This window comes from Marmota flaviventris, chromosome 8 (genome assembly GCF_047511675.1).
Source record: "Marmota flaviventris isolate mMarFla1 chromosome 8, mMarFla1.hap1, whole genome shotgun sequence".
Classification (NCBI taxonomy): domain Eukaryota; kingdom Metazoa; phylum Chordata; class Mammalia; order Rodentia; family Sciuridae; genus Marmota; species Marmota flaviventris.
This window is the reverse complement of record NC_092505.1, coordinates 25,907,509-25,911,616: the sequence shown is the minus strand read 5'-3', so window position 1 is coordinate 25,911,616 and position 4,108 is coordinate 25,907,509. Positions and strand designations below refer to the sequence as shown.

Genomic DNA, 4,108 nt, shown 5'->3' with positions numbered 1-4,108 from the left:
AGACAAAGTCTTTATTTAACATATGGGCCTTTGGGGCACATTCTAGATACAAACTATGGCATTGGTAAAGTATGATTTCTGAGTATGTCTGAAAGGATATTTCTGGAAGAGACTGGCGATTGAATCAGCAGTATGAATGAGAACTATCTGCTCTCACCCATTATGGTCAGGACCATCCAGTTGGCTGAGCACCCAGAAAGAACAAATGGCAGAAGAAAGGTGAATTTTCTGTCTTTTCTGGAGCTAGATACCCTTCTCCAGGTTCTCATCCCTTAGTATTCAGGGACTTGCATCGTCCTCCCTTAGTTTTTTAGGTCTTCGACCTTGCTCTGAGAGGTACCCTAGTTCTCAGGTCTTCACACTTGGACTGAACCATGCTACTGACTTATCTGGCTCTCCATCTTTCAGATACCTGATCTATCATGGTACTTTTCAGATTTTATAACTGTATGAACCAGTTGTCCTAATAAATCCCCTATTTATCTCCTATAGATTCTTTCTTTTTGCAGAATCCTGGTTTATAAAGACTTTAGCAGTTCTGTTCACACAAAACCCTACACATGCATGTTTATAGCAGTTTTATTCATAATTGCCCAAGCTTGAAAGCAAGCAAGATGTCCTTCAAGAGTTGAGCAGATAAAACGTGGCACATTGATAAAATAAAATATTATTCAAATCAAAAGGAAATTAATTATCAAGTCATGAAGACAATGTGGAAGAATGTATATGCATATTACTAAATGAAGAAAAACCCATCTGAAAAGACTACATGCTTTGTGATTCCAGGTATACAACATTCTGGAAAATTAAAAACTACAAAGACAGTAAAAATATCAATGGTGCAATAGCTATGGCTTCACATATAATAAAATTAGATGATACAGAAAAGATTAGCGCAGCCCACGCACAAGAATGACTGGCAAATTCATTACGAATTCCATATTTTAAAGAAAGAGTATAAACTATCGGCTATAGATGATGATTATCTGTCAATGTAGGTTCAATGATTATAACAAATGTACCACTCTGGTGGGGGAGATTAATGATAGGGGAGGGAGACTGCATGTGTGGAGGCAGGGATATATGGGAAATTTCTGTTACGTGCAGTTCAGTTTTGCTGTGAACTTAAAATTGCTCTAAAAAAACCAAACCCCTGGCCCTAGGAAATATAATGATTTCTAAACAAATTCTGTATACACACACACACACAGAGACACACACATACACACACACAGACACAGACACACACATACATACATACACTAGCTGTAGGATAAAATTCAATTGCTTGGACAACTTTGAGCCATCTCCTTATTTCTATCCTTCTCATCACAAAATGCTTCTAAACTTATATTTAATAACTAGCATATGATGAGAACAACAGGGAAAAAGGATAAGTATGAATTAAAGTGTTAGTAGCAAAAGATGCTTGGGAAAGTAGACACACACTCTCCTCACTCCTTAAAGAGTTTTCCTATAAAAGGACTAGGACCCAAACACATTGTGTTGCTCCTGAGTGGCTTAAGCTAATTGGAAAGGATTTTACTGTGTTTAAAGCAGAACTTAGTAATCATGGGCAATAAATAGAAAACTGGAGGGATCATACTGGTGATTTTCGTTTAGTTCCTAACTTGACTTCCACTTGAGACATTATCCCAGGTTTGGTAGTAAAATAGAAATTACTGCAAAAAGCCAGATGGTAATAACTGTGTCTAAGTCAAACTCGTTTAAACCTTAGAGATCTGCTAATATGTGAAAATATTGGGAGACTTGGCAGCTAGAGAAAGGAGAATAAAAAGCTAAGACAATGATGCTATTATTTTACTCTTTCACAATAGCTTCCCCTCACGTTAATTATTACCTTAACTATCGCGTCATTTTTCTTGAACGTTTTGAAATAACCTCCAGTCTTTTCCATTGCTGGTCTGTCTTCTGTATTGCTTTAGATCATTCTAAGTTACAAATAGAATTCCTGCCTGAGTATAATAGGTATTTAAATATTGGTTGAGTAAATGAAGTTTCCTCCCATGGTGAAAACATTCCTATGGCTTCCCATTTGTCTATACTCCAGAGTCTAAATTCCTTCACATGATGCAGGAAACTTCAAAGCTCCCTGCATCCCCTTCTCGGTTCTTCTCACCTGAACCTCTTTGTTATCCTGACTGGGATGGTCTCTTAGATTTCAAAGCTTTTCCATGCACTGCTCCCTCCTGTTGTCGTGCTGTTTTTCCTACTCTGTCCTGAAAGTTTCTATTCCTTATTGGAATTTTCCCAGATGGGTTCCAGATAGATCAATTCAGTCCCATCAAAGTTCCCATGAAACTATTAAACTTGTCATGCCTTTCAAGCATAGGGTTGTTTACATAGTTGGCTATCTGTTAAAACAGTGTCTTATGAGGGAAGAGCTCAATCTGATTGTCAATGTCAAGGCAAAGAGCACGGTAGAGTAAATACATGCAGAAGAATTAAGCAAACAGATTAGTCTTCTGGCTTCCCCTATCCAGAGTGTGACCTTAATAAAAATGACTTCTCAGAATTCAGTTTTCTCCTTTAAAATTTCAAAAGAAAGTTACTGTGGCTGACTCATCAACTGGCAGATAAACTTTTTTATCTCTCAATAAAATGACATGAGAGAGAATCAAATTGCAGTAAATAAATGTGTGTGCGTGTATACATATGTGTAATTATTAGATTTCCAAAGGGTTATATTAATATTTAATGATTTTTAAATTTAATTGTCAGTGTTCTTGGTCTCATAGCAATGTTTTTACAAATGCTTCATTGATAAAGTATATGACAATCATAGGCATTTGAACATACTTGTGATTCTTCGTGAAAGTAAATGACTAAGAGTCATGTAATACACTTTTAGTTTTCCTTCAAAATAATAACATCACGTGACTGGGATTTTAAAATCAATAGTCTATATTCAGAAGACTCATGATTAATTATTTAGTAGCATCAAAGTGAATACACTTAGTAATTTAGACATGACTTAACCAATGAAAGCCAATATATAAAACTACACTCAGTTCAGAGGTTAGAATTGCAGGGCTTATGTGGAAGCTAAACTTGAGCCTGGTCTATTGGTGGAGAAAAATTAATGACCAGTTTATCTGTTTTCCAAGATTTTAAAATTTGTTCCAAGCCATCCTACTACACTTTTATTTGCTTCTTTGCTTCGTTAAGTGTGAAACAGTGAAAATAATTTTTGTTATCAAAAATAGTTTTTGTTATCAAAAAAATTAAGTTAAGAATTACACAACAAGGGATGGAATTCCGAGACCATTCCCTGAGAGGAAATGTGTTGCCAGGCCTATGAAAGCGCTTTTCGGCTTGAATTCAGTATGCAGTATATCTCTGTTGTAAAGCAGTTGCAAGTCAATCTACTCTGAAGGTTTAATTTTAAAAATATAACTGATCAAAATCTAAAATTTACCCTCATTAAATCCTTTACCTTTAAAGAGAGAATTTCTTTTCACTCTCAAGCATATGGGGGGTGGGGAAGGGAAATAAAGCCAAAGTTCCCATTTTAAAAAACACCTCCACAACTTGGAATTTGGTTGTTCTCAAAGGGTAAAATTTCTGCCAAATGGATGACAAGCTGTTGCCGGGGCAGCATGGGAGGCTTCTGTGGGAGTAGGCAGTGGATTAATGCACAGAAGCTGCCTCTCATTTTAAGCTCAGATACTCTCCGAAACAGGAAGAATCTAAGTTTCAAAGTTTTTACTAATCTTTCTCATTATCTCTAGCATTTATTCACAAATGTCCAATATAAAACCATTCCTGGTTTCTCTTCTATATTGCTATCAGATCACTCTAAGTTACAAATAGGATTAGTGCCTGAGAATAATAGGCATTCAAATATTAGTTGAGAAGGAAGCTTCTTCCCATGGTGAAAATCCTCCTTTGGCTTCCCATTGTCCACACTACAGAGTCTAGATTCCTTAGCATGGAATTCCTACAATCCCTACATTTGTAGCTACAATTGTAGCATTCCTACAGTTCCTTATAGCATCAACCCTAGAACTAAAAATATTAACAAAATAGTAAAATTTCTTTTAATACTCTTCTATATGATTTTTTTGGAAATCTGAGATGATTCAAT

At 35.9% G+C, this 4,108-nt stretch overlaps 1 non-coding gene across 1 annotated transcript; it reads left to right on the top strand.

Moving 5' to 3' along the window:
- The first annotated feature begins 839 nt into the window (after positions 1–839).
- Positions 840–947, top strand: LOC114087845 (U6 spliceosomal RNA). Its single transcript, XR_003581904.1, has one exon. It is a non-coding gene; the product is annotated as a U6 spliceosomal RNA (small nuclear RNA).
- The last annotated feature ends 3,161 nt before the right edge of the window (positions 948–4,108 follow it).